The sequence below is a fragment of the Arachis hypogaea genome, chromosome 5 (genome assembly GCF_003086295.3).
Source record: "Arachis hypogaea cultivar Tifrunner chromosome 5, arahy.Tifrunner.gnm2.J5K5, whole genome shotgun sequence".
Taxonomy (NCBI): Eukaryota; Viridiplantae; Streptophyta; class Magnoliopsida; order Fabales; family Fabaceae; genus Arachis; species Arachis hypogaea.
The window spans coordinates 20029541-20046534 of NC_092040.1; the positions used below are offsets into that span (position 1 = coordinate 20029541).

Genomic DNA, 16994 nt, shown 5'->3' on the forward strand with positions numbered 1-16994 from the left:
TGATGGCTTCGAGAGCGTTATTGGCAATCACTTTTCTCATTAACTTTGCAAGTTACCTCCCATTCCACGTTAGTGGCCACGTTAATTAGATTAACGTGACTGCTAAGTGGTTCCTCCTTGCTTCGTTTGGTCCTGAAATCAAGCAATAGAGTGCATCAAAGTTCTAGTCCAAGTCATGGGTAATGCAACATACAATTTGTCACTAAATTTATGCAAAATCCTCATAAAATCATGTAAAATGCACAATGTATGCTTGAATCAAGGTGTAAGTGAATATCTATCCAAAACTAGCTCATTTTCTAAGGAAATGCATGAAACTACCCTAAAAACAGTAAAGAAAAGGTCAGTGAAACTGGCCAAGATGCCCTTGCATCAGCTGGTGCCCATTTCTGGCGTTTAACGCCAGCTTCTTGCCCTTTCCTGGCGTTTAACGCCAGTCTGGTGCCCCTTTCTAGCGTTAAACGCCCAGAATGGTGCTAGACTGGGCGTTAAACGCCCATTTGCTGCCCTTACTAGCGTTTAAACGCCAGCAAGTTTTTCCTCTAGGGTGTGCTATTTTTCTTTCTATTTTTCATGCTGTTTTTGCTTTTTCAATTGATTTTGTGACTTCCCATGATCATCAACCTACAGAAAACATAAAATAACAAAGGAAATTAGATAAATATAGCATTGAGTTGCCTCCCAACAAGCCCTTCTTTAATGTCATTAGCTTGACAGTGGGCTCTCATGGAGCCTCATAGATACCCAGAGCAATGTTAGAACCTCCCAACACCAAACTTAGAGTTTGAATGTGGGGGTTCAACACCAAACTTAGAAGTTGGTTGTGGCCTCCCAACACCAAACTTAGAGTTTGACTGTGGGGGCTCTGTTTGACTCTATTTTGAGAGAAGCTCTTCATGCTTCCTCTCCATGGTTACAAAGGGATATCCTTGAGCCTTAAACACAAAGGATTCTTCATTCACTTAAGTGATCAATTCTCCTCTGTCAATATCAATCACAGCCTTTGCTGTGGCTAGGAAGGGTCTGCCAAGGATGATGGATTCATCCATGCACTTCCCAGTCTCTAAGATTATGAAATCAGCAGGGATGTAATGATCTTCAACTTTTACTAGAACATCCTCTACAAGTCCATAAGCTTGTTTTCTTGAATTGTCTGCCATCTCTAGTGAGATTCTTGCAGCTTGCACCTCAAAGATCCCTAGCTTCTCCATTACAGAGAGAGGCATGAGGTTTATGCTTGACCCTAGGTCACGCAGAGCCTTCTTGAAGGTCATGGTGCCTACTGTACAAGGTATTGAGAACTTCCCAGGGTCCTGTCTCTTTTCAGGTAATCTCTGCCTAGACAAGTCATACAGTTCTTTGGTGAGCAAAGGGAGTTCATCCTCCCAAGTCTCATTACCAAATAACTTGTCATTTAGCTTCATGATTGCTCTAAGGTACTTGGCAACTTGCTCTTCAGTGACATCTTCATCCTTTTCAGAGGAAAAATTCTCATCAGAGCTCATGGATGGCAGAAGTAAATCCAATGGAATCTCTATGGTCTCAGTGTGAGCCTCAGATTCCCATGGTTCCTCATTAGGGAACTCATTGGAGGCCAGTGGACGTCCATTGAGGCCTTCTTCAGTGGCGCTCACTGCCTCTTTCTCCTCTCCAAGTTCGGCCATGTTGATGGCCTTACACTCTCCTTTTGGATTCTCTTCTGTATTGCTTGGAAGAGTACTAGGAGGGAGTTCAGTAACTTTCTTACTCAGCTGACCCACTTGTTCCTCCAAGTTTCTAATGGAGGACCTTGTTTTAGCCATGAAACTTTGAGTGGTTTTGATTAGATCAGAGACCATGGTTGCTAAGTCAGAGTGGCTCTGCTTAGAATCCTCTATCTATTGCTGAGAAGATGTTAGAAAAGGCTTGCCATTGCTAAACCTGTTTCTTCCACCATTATTGTTGTTGAAACCTTGTTGAGGTCTCTATTGATCCTTCCATGAGAGATTTGGATGATTTCTCCATGAAGGATTATAGGTGTTTCCATAGGGTTCTCCCATGTAATTCACTTCTTCCATTGAAGGGTTCTCAGGATCAAAAGCTTCTTCTTCAGATGAAGCATCCTTAGTACTGCCTGGTGCAGCTTGTATTCCAGACTGACTTTGAGAAATCATATTGACTTGCTGAGTCAATATTTTGTTCTGAGCCAATATGGCATTCAGAGTATCAATCTCAAGAACTCCTTTCTTCTGATTCGTCTCATTGTTCACAGGATTCCTTTCAGAAGTGTACATAAATTGGTTATTTGCAACCATTTCAATAAGTTCTTGAGCTTCTGCAGGCATCTTCAGATGAAGAGATCCTCCAGCAGAGCTATCCAATGACATCTTGGACAGTTCAGACAGACCATCATAGAAGATACCTATGATGCTCCACTCAGAAAGCATGTCAGAAGGCACTTTCTGATCAATTGTTTGTATCTTTCCCAAGCTTCATAGATGGATTCACCTTCCTTCTGTCTGAAGGTTTGGACTTCCACTCTAAGCTTACTCAATTTTTGAGGTGGAAAGAACTTTGCCAAGAAGGTATTGACTAGCTTTTCCCAAGAGTTCAGGCTTTCTTTAGGTTGTGAGTCCAACCATATTCTATCTCTGTCTCTTACAGCAAAAGGGAATAGCATAAGTTTGTAGACCTCAGGGTCAACCCCATTGGTCTTAACAGTGTCACAGATTTGCAAGAATTCAGCTAAAAACTGATGAGGATCTTTCAATGGAAGTCCATGGAACTTGCAATTCTGTTGCATTAGAGAAACTAATTGAGGCTTAAGCTCAAAGTTGTTTGCTCCAATGGCAGGGATAGAGATGCTTCTCCCATAAAAGTCAGGAGTAGGTGCAGTAAAGTCACCCAACACCTTCCTTGCATTGTTGGCATTGTTGTTGTTTTCGGCTGCCATGTCTTCTTCTTTGAAGAATTCTGCTAGGTCCTCTACAGAAGGTTGTGCTTTAGCTTCTCTTAGCTTTCGCTTCAAAGTCCTTTCAGGTTCAGGGTCAGCCTCAACAAGAATGCCTTTGTCTTTGCTCCTGCTCATATAAAAGAGAAGAGAACAAGAAAATATTGAATCCTCTATGTCACAGTATAGAGATTCCTTGAGGTGTCAGAGGAAAAGAAAAATAGAAGGAAGAGGTAGAAGAATTCGAACTTATCAAGAGAGATGGAGTTTGAATTGTGCATTTTAGTCCATAAATAGAAGGATGTGAGAAGAGGGGAAGAAATTTTTAAAAAGATTTTAAAAACATTTTGAAAAATTGAAGAATGATTTTCAAAAAATATGATTGGGAAAGAAATAAAGTGATTTTTGAAAAAGATTTTGAAATTAGAAATCAAAAAGATATGATTGAAAACTTGTTTTGAACAAGATGTGATTAAAAAGATATGATTGAAAATATATAGTTTTAAAAAAATGTGATTGAGAAGATATGATTGAAAAACAATTTAAAAAGATTTGATTTTTAAAATCAATGACTTGGCTAACAAGAAAAGATATGATTCAAACATTAAACTTTTCTCAACAGAAAAGGCAACATACTTGAAATATTGAATCAAATCATTAATTGTTAGCAAGTATTTTTGAAAATGAAAAGAAATTGATTTTGAAAATATATGATTGAAAAGATATGATTTGAAAAAGATTTGATTTTGAAAAATTATGAAAACTTGAAAAAAAAATTTGAATTGAAAACAAAATCTTCCCTCTTGTGCCATCCTGGCGTTAAACGCCCAGAATGGTATACATTCTGGCGTTTAACACCCAAAACGCTACCCTTTTGGGCATTAAACGCCCAGCCAGGTGCCCTGGCTGGCGTTTAAACGCCATTTTCCTTCTTCACTGGGCGTTTTGAACGCCCAGCTTTTTCTGTGTAATTCCTCTACTGTATGTTCTGAATCTTCAATTCTCTGTATTATTGACTTGAAAAGACACAAATTAAAAATTTTTTGGATTTTTAATGATGAGGAAAAATCAAAATGCAACTAAAATCAAATAAACAATGCATGCAAGACACCAAACTTAGAAGTTTGTATACTACTCACACTAACAAATTGAGAATGCATATGAGAAACAACAAAACACACAAAACAAGAGAATTTAAAGATCAGAGCAAGTAAATCATCAAGAACAACTTGAAGATCAATGAAGACACATGATAAATACAAGAAGAACAGAAACATGCAATTGACACCAAACTTAAAATGAGACACTAGACTCAAACAAGAAATATTTTTGGTTTTTATGATTTTGTAATTTTTTTGGATTTTTCGAAAATTATATGGAGAAGAAAATAAAGAGATTCAAAATTTTTAATAAGAATTCCAAGAATCATGCAATGTTAGTCTAAAGCTTCAGTCTAAAGAAATTAGACATGGCTAGCCAAGCTTCAGCAGGACATTACATTCAAGAGCTAAATTGATGAAGATCAATCAACTTTGGTGATGATAAGAACATCACCTTGAAACACTAGAATTCATTCTTAAAAATTCTGAAAAATACCTAATCTAAGCAACAAGATGAACCGTCAGTTGTCCAAACTCAAACAATCCCCGGCAACGGCGCCAAAAACTTGGTGTTATTGCCAGATCAAAACTTGGCACTGTTATTGCAGGGAACAAATGCGAAACTGTAGTGAGGACATTTAATTCCCCGGCAACGGTGCCAAAAACTTGGTGCACGGAATTGTGATCATCAATGGCGCCATCAACATGGTACGCTCAATTGCAATCTCAACTTTTTATCACAACTTCGCACAACTAACCAGCAAGTGCACTGGATCGTCCAAGTAATAAACCTTACGCGAGTAAGGGTCGATCCCACGGAGATTGTTGGTATGAAGCAAGCTATGTTCATCTTGTAAATCTCAGTCAGGCAGATTCAAATGGTTATGAATGATTTATGAATAAAGCATAACATAAAGATAGAGATACTTATGTAATTCATTGGTGAGAATTTTAGATAAGCGTATGGAGATGCTTTGTCCCTTCCGTCTCTCTGCTTTCCTACTGTCTTCATCCAATCCTTCTTACTCCTTTCCATGGCAAGCTGTATGTTGGGCATCACCGTTGTCAATGGCTACAGTCCCGTCCTCTCAGTGAAAATGTTCAATGCGCTCTGTCACAGCACGGCTATTCAGCTGTCGGTTCTCGATCATGTCGGAATAGAATCCAGTGATTCTTTTGTGTCTGTCACTAACGCCCCACAATCGCGAGTTTGAAGCTCGTCACAGTCATTCAATCCTTGAATCCTACTCAGAATACCACAGACAAGGTTTAGACCTTCCGGATTCTCTTGAATGCCGCCATCAATTCTAGCTTATACCACGAAGATTCTGATTAAGGAACCCAAGAGATATCCACTCAATCTAAGGTAGAGCAGAGGTGGTTGTTAGGCACACGTTCATAGGTGAGAATGATGATGAGTGTCACGGATCATCACATTCATCAAGTTGAGGAACAAGTGATATCTTAGAACAAGAATAAGCTGAATTGAATAGAAGAACAATAGTAATTGCATTTATACTCGAGGTACAGCAGAGCTCCACACCTTAATCTATGGTGTGTAGAAACTCCACCGTTGAAAATACATAAGAACAAGGTCTAGGCATGGCCGAGAGGCCAGCCCCCATGATCTAAGATAGCATAAGACTACTCAAAGATAGCTACCAAGATGATCTAAGAACTAGACATCCAAAGATGATAATACAATAGCAAAAGGTCCCATTTATAGAGAACTAGTAGCTTATGGTTTACAAATATGAATAAATGACGTAAAAATCCACTTCCGGGCCCACTTGGTGTGTGCTTGGGCTGAGCATTGAAGCTTTTTCGTGTAGAGACTCTTCTTGGAGTTAAACGCCAGCTTTTGTGCCACTTTGGGCGTTTAACTCCCATTCTTGTGCCAGTTCCGGCGTTTTACGCCAGAATTCTTGAGCTGACTTGGAACGCCCGTTTGGGCCATCAAATCTCGGGAAAAGTATGGACTATTATATATTGCTGGAAAGCCCAGGATGTCTACTTTCTAACGCAGTTGAGAGCGCCCCAATTGGGTTTCTGTAGCTTCAGAAAATATACTTCTTGTGCAGGGAGGTCAGAATCCAACAGCATCTGCAGTCCTTTTCAGCCTCTGAATCAGATTTTTGCTCAGGTCCCTCAATTTCAGCCAGAAAATATCTGAAATCACAGAAAAACACACAAACTCATAGTAAAGTCTAGAAAAGTGAATTTTAACTAAAAACTAATAAAAATATAATAAAAACTAACTAAAACATACTAAAAACATACTAAAAACAATGCCAAAAAGCGTATAAATTATCCGCTCATCAATCACATACTCATGTATCAACTTTTCTTTTAATTTGTGTCACATATGCATTGATCTCTTATTAACTTAACATTGGGGTAATTTTGTCCCCTTATTTATTTATTTATATTATATATATTTTTTTCTTTTTTTTCTCTCTCTTTTATTTATAGAGACATAAAAACTAAAATAACATATCAATGCATATAGAATTTTTTATTTTCTATTTTACATGAGTAGGTACCTAAATTTCCCAATATTCAAAATTAGAAACATGATACATTCCCTTATTAACCCATGTTCCCACAGTTTCTCCACACTTAGTTGATGCATAACCTCTATCTTAAGCTAACCAAAGATTCAATTGGGATATTTAATTTATTTTTTTGCTTAAGGCTAGTGATGTGGTAAAATATTAAACAAATAGGGATTAAAAAGCTCGAAGTGGCTAACAAAAGTAATTTAAAGGGTAGGCTTATTTGGGATAAGTGAGCTAAACAAATGATGGCCTCAATCATATGCAAGCATGTAAATACACTAAACAATGGACATATAGACTGGAACAAAATCTAGATTGCAGTTATAGAGAAGAGAACACACAAGAATAAAATTCATGGTTTAAATAGTGTAACCATGTAAATAAGCTCAAAATCTTACGGGTTGTGTGTTCTTAGCTTTTTAAACTATGTTACAAATACAACTTCAAACAAATTTAACAAAAATTTTTCAATTTAAATTAGTAAAATATTATAAAAATTTCTTGAAAAAGAAAATATTACTTCAACCAAGTAGTAACTAAATGCATAAAATCAAATAAACATGCAATGCAACATGCAAATGCAACAATGAACTAACAAAGAAAATGAAATAATGGTGTTGAAAAGAAGAAAATAGCTAACCCATGGAGATCGGTATCGACCTCCCCACACTTAAAGATTGCACCGTCCTCGGTGCATGCTAAGATGTGTAGGTGGATTGGGGTTGTGGTTCCTCAGCTAGTGCTCTTTTTGTTCATTTCCTTGCTGATGGTTTGGTAGTAAGTTTCTCTTTTCCTTTCTTGGTGGCCATCTTAAAAAGGAAAAAATGTAACTTTTTAAATTGAAGGGTTAGAGCAAGGGAGGAGATGATATAGGTGATAATCAATGCACGGTAAAGAAGGATGTCGTTAACACATGGTCTAGACTACATGTGAAAAGTCCATCAATGGAAATATAGCAAGTGCATGTAATGACCATTAAATGCAAGATGTTTATTGGCATGCTAGCAAAGGCATGAGTAGCATAGATCAAGCACTAAATGTCCAAGTTAGATTATCTCTTTCAAACTAACAATCTGTTTGTATTGACAATTATATTTTAATTAATAAAATATAAAAAGGGGTTTTTTGAAAAAAATAGGCAGTAGAGTAGTAGAATAATTTAAAATAATGGACATTGCCATATGGGCTTTTTCACAAACACATAGCATGCATGGTAAATAAGTTATTGAAAGTGTTAAATTGAACATGCAAGCAACCCTATAAAAAGTAATATATAATTGTCAAAATAATTCCTTAATAATTCACGAGCAAAATATGAAAAATAATGCCCCAAATAAATTTCTAACATCAATGAAAAGAAAAAGAAAGAAAAAAAAGAAAGGAAGGAAGAAAGAAATAAGAAAGGAAAGAAAAGATTTAGATTTGGGGAAGAAAAGATAAGATATTTGGCTGTTTTGGATAAGCTGTGCGGCGCAGGTGACGCGAGCGCGTGGGGCACGCGGTCGCGTGGATAGCGCTTCAATGAAGTTACGCGAACGTGTGGGTCACGCGTTCGCGTGAAGTGATTCGTGCCTTTAGCGCGAGTGCAGCCTCGCGGCTGCGCAACTCTCTGGTGAAAAACTTATTTTGCCCAAACTTTGGGTGACGCGATCGCGTGGTGGACGTGCGCGTGGTTGGCCTTGTTTTAAAGAATGGCATGGATGCGTGGGGCACGCGTTCGCGTGGTAGGGCTTGTGCTACTAGCATGAGTCCAGCCCAATTCCAGCTCAACTTTCGGCCATACACTCTTTTTACGTCGATTTTGAGGCACGCATTCGCGTGGGTGATGCGGACACGTGGGAGACGTTTTTCCTCACATGACGCGGATGCGTCAGCGACGTGGTCGCGTGGACCAATTTGTGCCAAAGGCACGCCTCCAGCCGCGCTTTCGCGTGACTCTCTGTTCAATATTGTTTTCTTTCCAACACACCTATGACCCGGACGCATCGGCAACACTGTCACGTCGCATGCGAATTTTTTTGATGCATTATGCAGAATGCAATGAATGTTATGCAAAATTCCACGTTCAATCAAAACTCAAAAACAGAATAAAATTTAAACTGAAAAAGGAATTATCATACCATGGTGTGTTGTCTCACACCTAGCACTTTTAGTTAAAGTCCTTAAGTTGGACATTTGGCGAGCTCATTGTCATGGCGGCTTGTGCTTGAACTCGTCTTGAAACTTCCACCAATGCCTGGACTTCCAATAAGCTCTATCAATACCAAGTAAATTTACCAAGCATTGATGAAGTTCTCTACAAGCTTTGAGCTCCCAAAGTTGATCCTCATATATTCCTGGATCCCAAATCTTGTTTCTACACCCATCTTCAAGTTGATTATCATGATTCCATCCGGGTGGTTCAACTTTAGAATTCTCACTGAAGTGGCCAAACAATATCCTAGACCCATTCAATTGAGCTCTACACCAACCTTTGCGTTTAAACTTTGAGCACACAACCATGTTGAACCTTGCTTAGCATCTCCAACCACTAACCATCTTTTTCTTGCTCTTAATGCCATAAAAAGCTCTAAGTTGACCATCTGTCTCTAGAAGCCCATATTCAAGGGGGAGAGTAAATGTCAAAGATAAGAATTTTACCCACTTGAACGTTGTGTTGGACGGTAATGGCTTCGGGAGAGGTGTTTCTAATGATCTTGCAAGCTCTACTCCCTTGTGCTCTTTTTTGACAACTTCCACCTCTTTGAAATCTTCTTCACTATCAACCTCCTGATATCTTCCAATTCAATATCTTCTTCATTGTTCACCAAGGGCATGGGAGGTTGTGCTTCCTCTTCTTTCATCTCCACGTCAAGTCCAATGGGAGAGAATACAAATGTAGATAAGAATTCATCAATGATCGAATCTATCTCTTGACCATCCCTTTCAAAGTCTTCAATCATGAGATGCCTTGGAGGTTGTGCACCCTCCTCAACATCAGTTTCAAACGTCTTTGAAGGAGGCTCTATAACTTGACTTCCTCTTCAATGGCAGGCATAGCTTCTTCCAATTGTTCTAATACCAAATCGTGCTGCTCACTGTCCACCGGAGTGTCTAACTTCTCCTTCTTGCCACGTTCTTCAGTAGATTCTCCATATGAAGCATTGGGGGTTCCTCGAATGTCCGAACGTCGGAAAGGTAATCGATTTATCGTTTGATCCAGGTGTTTAAGTATGAAATCGTATTCCTCCTTGATGGCTTCTTTTCTATGATAACTATCTTCAACTACTCCTTCATCTGCAAAGGTCTCTTCTACCTTCACCTTTAGTGCCTCCTCTAGCTCCTTATGAAGTATGGATTCGCGAAGATGATCCCTTCTCTTTTGTTCCATGTCAATAGCATCATTGGGATCATGTTGCTCTTGGATTGATGGATGTGGGTGCTCTTCCATGGATGGTGGTGATGGGATGGAGAGATCATTCTGTGGTTGAGATGGAAGTGCACTAGAGCTTGAGGGTTGAACATTAGAGGTGGAGGGTTGGTCCATACGGGATATAAGATTTTGGAGTGTAGAGGTGAGACTAGTGAGAGAAGTAAGTGTGTTCTCCATGGAGGTTTGGGGTGGATAGGAGGGTTCATTATTTTGGGAAACAGATTCATAATACGGAGGTGGTTCTTTTTGATAAGGATATGGAGATGGTGAATATTGAGGTGGTGGTTCTGGGTATAGTTCATATGGTGTTTGGTGTAATGGATAAGGATTAGGGTCATATTGGGGTGAATGGCGGAAAGGGGCTTGTGAGTATGGTAGTCCAAGTCATGTTGAGGAGGGGGTTCATAGGCACATGGTAGTGGTTGTTGATAATCAAAAGAGCGTTCACCATAGCCATTGCCTTGATATGCATCACAGAAAGGTTGTTGATAGTCCATTGGAGGTGGTTGTCGCCATGAGGGTTGATCAAATCCTTGTGGCTCCTCCCATCTTTGATTCGTCCAACCTTGATGCCTGTTCTCATTATAGTTCCCATTCCTAACAACAACATTGGAATCAAACTTGAAGCCAGAGGGGTGAGAGTTCATAGTAATAGGAGAAAATAAAAAAACTAATAAAAGAAAATATTTTGAAAAAATATATGATTTTTAAAAAAGAATAAGATAAGATTTAAAAAAAAAGATAAGATAAGATTTTGAAAAAAAAGATATGATTTTTGAAAAAGGATAAGATAAGATTTTGAAAAAAAAAATACAATTTTTGAAAAAAGATTTGAATTTTGAAAAATAAGATAAGATAAGATAAAAATTTTAAAATAAAAATCTGAAAATTTTTTTCTTGAAAGATATTTACGATAACCAATAATAAGGCACACGTTTGCAATTCCCCAGCAACAGCGCCATTTTGAAGAACTGAAGATTGATGGTTTAGAAGTTATAATAAATTTTCGTTGCAAGTATAGTTTCTAAACTAACAAAAAATTCTTTCGTACAAACGTTTTGGTTGTCACAAGTAACAAACCCAATAAAAATAATTAACTGAAGTATTCAAACCTTGGGTCATCTTCTCAAGGAATTGCAGGAAAATATGATTTATTATTGGTTATAGAAAACAGTATTTTTGGGTTTTTGAAAAGGTTTGAATAAGATAAATGGATTGCAAAAATTAATAAATTAATAACGAAGAAATCTCTTGGCAAGGTATGAAAATTGGAAATCCTATCCTAGTTATCCTTATCAATGGTGATGAGAATTATACTTTTGCTCCCACTAAGTCAACCTCTAACTATGAAGGTCAGTTAAGTGGTCAAATTAATTTAATACCTAAAGTCCTAGTCAACTCCTCAAGGAAAGACTAGAGTTATAGGAATCTAAATTAATCAGCAAAGATAGTAATTATCAATCACGATGAGTTTGACAACTCAAGAGTTACCAATTAATCAACCAATGCAAAAAAGGAAAAATCTAAATTATTTATATAATAAATAAAGGAAAGCAATCATAAGTCTGAAATACCTCAATGTGTATTAATTAAGAAAATCATAACATGAATGGTCCATAAGCCAATTGGACAACATAAATCAAATACACATAAAAGCATCAGAGTAAATAAAAGTAGAAGAGAAACATAAATTATTGAACCTAGTATGAAGAAACAATCATAATGACTAAAAGAATTCCTAAATCCTTTAAGAGGAATCTTAATCCTAAATCCTAAGAGAGAGGAGAGAACCTCTGTCTCTAAAAGCTACATCTAAATACTAAAACTCTCTATGAATGTATGTTGTATGACGTATATGATGAATGAATGGATTTTCCAACTTTATAGCCTCTAATCTATGCTTTCTGGGCCAAAATCTGGGTCAAAAATAGCCCAGAAATTGTCTCCATCATTTTTTGGTACGTACAGGTCGTGGGAAAGTGACGCGGAGGCGTCGTCCACGCGTTTGCGTGGATTGAAATTCGCAGATGCGACGTGGGTGCGTCATCCACGCGTTCGCGTCATCTAACTTCAGAGCAGCTTTGGCAAATTATATATCGTTGCAAAGCCCCGGATGTTAGCTTTCCAACGCAACTAAAACCGTGTCATTTGGATTTCTGTAGCTCAAGTTATGGTCGATTTAGTACCAAGAGGTCAGGCTGGATAGCTTTAGCAGTTCCTTCAGTTCCTTGTATTCCTTCCAGTTTTGCATACTTCCTTTCCATCCTCTAAGCCATTCCTGCCCTGTAATCTTTGAAATCACTTAACACACATATCAAGGCATCGAATGGTAATAAGAGAAGATTAAACATAGCAAAATTAAGACCAAAGAAGCATGTTTTCAATCATAGCAGAAAATCAGGAAGGAAAGTGTAAAACATGCAAATCATATGAATAAGTGGGTAAAGAGTTGATAAAAACCACTCAATTGAGCACAAGATAAATCATAAAATAGTGGTTTATCAACCCTCCCTATATATATGAGGATATTGTACAACATAGGTTTTATGTAGTAGCTGCAGAGATTAGGACCTGTCTGTACATTCTGCGTGATCATCCCTTCCATCACCCGATTGACACTCCACAGTTTAACCTCGACATGCCCTATGAGTTCCCACTGCAGTGGCTCCACCCAGATGCTCCATTTCACTCGTTTCATGATGGGTCGGTGCCTCACCAGCATCCCGATCAGCCTGCGGATCAGGCAGACCCTGAGCCTGAGCCCATGAAGGAGCATTTTCCAAAGCCTGTACCGAAGGAGGACATTCCAGTGGAGGAGGTTTCAGCATCTTCATCTGAGCCATCTTCTGAGGAGCCACTCACTTCCTCTATTAGTGGACCGGCGAGTGCTGGTCAGACCAGTAGCATGAGTGCTAGTGCCCCTCCTGAGATTATAGAGATTTTCGATGATGAGAACGAGGATCCTGAGGAGTGTTCTGATGTGGTTGTGATCTCCTCTAACGATGATAGCTGAGGCCTGGGAACTACAATTATGCCTTTTGATATTTTTTGGTGTTAGCCTAGCTTTTGTGTGAATTTCTCACTTTTGATTGGACTCACTGAGAGAGTAGGGTGTACATAGTTGACTAGGTTAGTTCGGGTGCCAGCTTAGGGGTTTTCTATATGAACCAGGGCCCAGAGTGTTGGGTTGTACATAGTAGTATTTCTGAAGGGTTGTATGCTAACTCAGCATATATATATATATATATATATATATATATATATATATGACAGTACCTGTATGCGTAAGTATGGTCTATGCTATGTGTTGTGATTACATATAATGCTAGCTTGTGTATGTTTAATTAGCTGTCCTCAAAAGTTTTCTTATAAAAGTCTTTCCAAAACTCGGTATTACGTGATGCATGAAAACTTATCTCTCAACAAATTTTCCTTCGGCAAGTACCCGAATTGTCATTAAGTAAAATTCACAATAGAGTGAGGTCAAATCCCACAGGGATTGATTGATCAAGAAACTTTAGTTAGAAGAATATGATAGTTGAGCTAAACAGAATTGAGATTGAGATGCAGAAATTTAAATGACTGGAAAGTAAATAACAGAAATTAAAGTGCAGAATCTTAAATAGGGAGTTGGGATAATGAGCAGGAAATTAAATGGCAGAAAGTAAATAGAATAGGTAAGATCAGAAATGGGAAAATCATTGGGTTTAGGAGATGTTGCATTCTCTGGATCAAGTTCATTCTCATCTCTTCCTCAATCAATGCATTCATTAATCTCCTTGGCAATCTTAAGTGATTGGATCCCAATTTCTTGGCAATCCAATCTCTCTAAGCTTGAACAATTGCCCAATTCCTTGATTTAATTGCTCATGGGAAGAGAGAAAAGTGTGGTCACTGATTATACCACATGTATTTCCAAATCAAAGTGTTGGGAGGATTAAATGTCACAATATCCATCCAAACCCCAATTTAGTCTAACATGAGAAAGCATTTCTAGCATGATTTCCTCATCCCTTTTCCAAGGTTCAAAGGAGATCCAATTATGGAGAGTTTCTTTTCCAAGACAACTAACCAATTGAATTAAGATCGAAAGCTTTCTAGTAAGATCAAGAGAAAAGAAAGAAGAAGAAGAATGAAAACTATAATTGATCTATCAAATTACAACAGAGCTCCCTAACCCAATGAAAGGGGTTTAGTTGTTCATAGCTCTAGGAATGAAAAATGGCAGAAAAGAAGAATCCATGCTAGAAGTACAGAAAAGTATATATGCAGAGAGTAGTTCCCAAAAATGCCAAGCTTCTCTCTAGTTCAAAACTACTCCTATATATACTACTCCTCTTGATCCTCTAGTGATTTCTTCAAGTCTTGGACGTGGGCTCTGGATCTTGAGTTGAAGCAATTCTCATCTTTAGTGGGCCCAGCTTGCAGAGAAATATGAATTAGGCTTGGGCATTTAGTGAGATTAACGTTGAGTAACATTTTGGGTGCGAGAACGTTAGTGGCATTCACTTTTTCCATTAACGTTCCACCCTTATATACCCACGTTAATTCCAACGTTAGTATTCTTAACGTGAATACTAACGTTTCTTACTCAATCCTTGGCCAACGTTAATAGGACTCACTTTTCCCATTAACGTTGGCTTGTGCCCCTTTTCGCAAACATTAATGGGAATCACTTTTCCCATTAACGTTGCTTGCCTCTTGCCCCTACGTTAGATCTCACGTTAGCTTGGCTAACGTAGCTCTTAACATGGGTATTTATCACCTTCGAGAGCGTTAGTGACACTCACCTTTGTCACTAACGCTCCAATTACCTTAAGTCCCTACGTTAGAACCCACGTTAACTAAGTTAACGTGGCTCTTAACGTAGTAATGATGCCATCTCCCAATGTTAGTGACAAAAGTGAGTGTCACTAACGTTGGTTCTTTGAACCCAACTCCACGTTAACTTTCACGTTAACAATCTTAACGTGAGAGTTAATGTAGGCAATGCTAATGATCCAACGTTAATGACAAAAGTGAGTGTCACTAACATTGGCGTTGTTGATCCTCTTCCACATTAGAGTTCACGTTAACTAAGTTAACGTGACTCTTAACGTGGGGCATTGCCTTATTTCCCAACGTTAATGGTGTTCACTTTTACCACTAACGTTGAGGAGAAACGTTATTGGAGTTCATGTTTCTCGTTAACGTGGAGTCCTCTTTTTCTTCTACGTTAAGTACCACATTAACTTAGTTAACGTGGCTCTTAACGTAAGCTATGAATGGCTTCGCAGGCGTTATTGGTGATCACTTTTCTCATTAACGTTGCAAGCTCTTTGCCATCCCACGTTAGTAGTCACGTTAACTAAGTTAACGTGAATGCTAACGTGGTTCTTCCAAGCTTCATTTGTCCTGAAATCAAGCAATTAAAGTGCATCAAAGCTCTAGCCAAAGTCATGAGATTATGCATCATCAAGTTATCATGCAATTCTGGCAAAAATCTCATGAAATCATGCAAAATTCACAATAGTTGCTTAAATGAAGGTGTAAGTGTATTTTCACCAAAAACTTGCCTTATTCACTAAGAAAATGCATGAAACTATCCTAAAATAGTAAAGAAAAGGTCAGTGAAACTGACCTAGATGCCCTGGCATCACAACACCAAACATAAAGCTTGCTTGTCCCTAAGCAAGTACTGAAGCATAAGAAAAATGAAATGAAAGAACAAGAAGATAAAATGGAAGTAGCATTCCTGGTTCATGGAGTTTCAAGCATAGCAACTTAGGTTCTTTCCTTTTAGGTTTCAAGCCTTTATCAAATCCCTAGTCACTCTCTTGATTGCATCCCTTGAGGCTTCTTTCTTATTGATCCTTCTCTTTTTTTTTTCAAAGTTTATTTTTCTTTTTGCTAGGTGCTTTGTAAGAGGGCGACTCTTTATGATAAGCTTTCAGCCAACACTCCCAAACCAGTTGGTTTTAGGGTGCTAGGTGTTAAGACACCCCTAAGGACTTACTCCCTCAAGTCTCTTTCCCTCATACATACACACCACAGGCAATGGTTTGTTATTCTTTCTTTCTTGAGACCTTGCTGTCCAGCACCTCTTTGGGTTTCTAAGTGCTCTATAACAAGGGTTATTCTTGATAGTGGACTTTCAGCTGATAATCCCAGATTAGTTAATCCAAGTTACCAAGTGATAAGGCACTCCTAAGAGCTTATTCATCCAAGTATATCCCTTGTACATAAACACCACAGACACATGCCTCAATTTTGAAACCCTTGGTGCCTAGCATTGTTTCTTATTGTATTTCCTTTCTTATTTTCACTTGTATTACTCTTTTTCTTTTCTTGTTGGGATCGTATTGTTTAGCTAGCCTCAAAGAATGTGTCTCAAACATAGGACTTAGGATGGATAGTTGCTTTCTTTCCTTTCTTGGTGAACCAACTTAGCTTACTAATCATCCTACCACAAACATTCAGAATGCACTTCACAAAATGACTCCACTCTCGTTCTTTCCATAACATTTTCTTTTTGATTAACTTAAAGAGATAAGCGTACAAGTAAGAAAGGTGAAGGTGAGCATTCAAGACATTAGGCTCAATAACATAGACCTAAGCAAAGAGAATTAAATGCATAATTGAAAATCCTAAACTACCATGGAAGCATGTTCTATTTCATACATGATTTTTCTTATTTAAAGCTTTGAAAAAGAAGGTAAACTAAGAAGGAACTTCACAACCTTTCACTTGTTGGTATGCTCATTCTCTTCTGCTCCCTTGCCATTTTTAGATTCACTTTGTCCACTTGTGCTTCCTCTCATCCGATTTGCTCTAGCTAATTTCCAATCTTCTAGTGCCTTCCTTACCGATTCATGACTTTGTTCAGCCCTTTCGCGCTTCACTCGTGCTAATTCATCCTTTACATCCTCATATTTTGTGATTCCTGGATGCAAAATAGGTAATTGTCCGACTAGATATCCAAGCCTGGCTTGGGTATTCACATGGTATCCAGTCTC

General features: G+C 38.2%; 1 non-coding gene across 1 annotated transcript; it reads left to right on the top strand.

Annotated features, from left to right (window-relative positions):
* The first annotated feature begins 2424 nt into the window (after window positions 1-2424).
* LOC112804992 (small nucleolar RNA R71) lies at window positions 2425-2527 on the top strand. The gene has a single exon (XR_003203608.1). It is a non-coding gene; the product is annotated as a small nucleolar RNA R71 (small nucleolar RNA).
* Window positions 2528-16994: the final 14467 nt, after the last annotated feature.